Here is a 1,449-nt window from a genome sequence, read left to right on the forward strand (position 1 = left end):
CGGCTATCGCATCACATGATCTTTGGATATGGCATGCATTCTTTGGTCCAACTGGTGCAAACAATGACATCAACGTGCTAGACCAGCCACCTGTATTCAACGATATCTATCTTGGAAAGTCACACGATGTACCTTTTCAAGCAAATGGGGTAGCATATAAGCGTGGATACTATCTTACTGACGGTATATATCCTCCCTTGTCTGTTTTTGTGAAATCGTTTACATGTCCTAACGAACCGAAAAGGAAAAAGTTTAAAGAGGCACAAGAGTCAGCTAGGAAGGATGTGGAGCGAGCATTTGGTGTATTTAAGAGACGTTGGCAAGTATTAACGGTCGGGGCAAGGTCATATGAAGTGAAAAGGTTACAACACGTAATGTATGCATGTATCATATTGCATAATATGATTCTTGAAGACGAAGGAAGAACGATATGTCGATACAACGAAAATGAAGTTTTGCCAAATGTCGAAGGAGTAGCCGTTGGTACACAAGAGTATAGGGTGAATAGAAAAGAAGTACACAATTGCGGCATTCATCAGACCCTTCGTGCTGATTTGGTGGAACACATTTATAGGGCTCATATTCAGCCCCCGCACGAGTTATCTCACGATAATTTGTTTGACGAATCAGACGAAGATTCTGAGATGTTCGTCGAGAGTGAATATTCCGACGACGAGAGTGACGTCGGGGAGAATGATGCAGATGATCAAGGCGATGACGAAGACGATGATTCCGAGTGACGTATCTAGGTTTACATAAACTTAGGATATTAATTAATAATTTTTACTATGTTTTAGTTTGTTTGATTTTTCTTTTTTTTGCGGTTTTTTTTCTACTTATTTAAATATTAGGGTTAATATAATTTTTATTTTAGTTAATGAAATGCTTTTTATTTTTAGTTAAATTTTATGTTTGATATTAATTTAAAAATTATAAATAAAAAAAATATTTTATTTAATATAAAAAACAAAAAGTGAGGGAATGACTTTCCACCCATTTCTTGGCTTTTAGGTGAGGAAAAGAAGAGTGGGGAAAGAGGGGTATAGTCCACCAAAAGAGAGGAAAACTTCCCTCCCACTTTTCTTCCGATCTAATAAATATATATGGTTTTCCTTTCCTAAACTGGTCTCATAAATTCAAAACTAAAACTTTTTTTTATCTAATTTTGTGAACATTAAATACATGTGTTTTATATATACCATAACATTAATAAAATGTGAAAAAGAGTTCTACGAAGGAAAGCATAAAGTTCTAGTACAAGCTCTTGAACCACAAGTTTTTTATGATTGAATGTAAGACAATATTGTTAAAGGGGCCCAATAAAACAATTTTAAGCCGAACATCGTACGAAAAGAAGGGTTAATTCTATCAGGGAGAGAGTAATAATTTGCATTTGCTCAACTGGAATTAGCATTTAATTATTGGTAATACAAGATCGAATTATTTCAT

The sequence above is a fragment of the Lactuca serriola genome, chromosome 4, assembly GCF_051521515.1.
Source record: "Lactuca serriola cultivar US96UC23 chromosome 4, Lser_US96UC23_V15, whole genome shotgun sequence".
Classification (NCBI taxonomy): domain Eukaryota; kingdom Viridiplantae; phylum Streptophyta; class Magnoliopsida; order Asterales; family Asteraceae; genus Lactuca; species Lactuca serriola.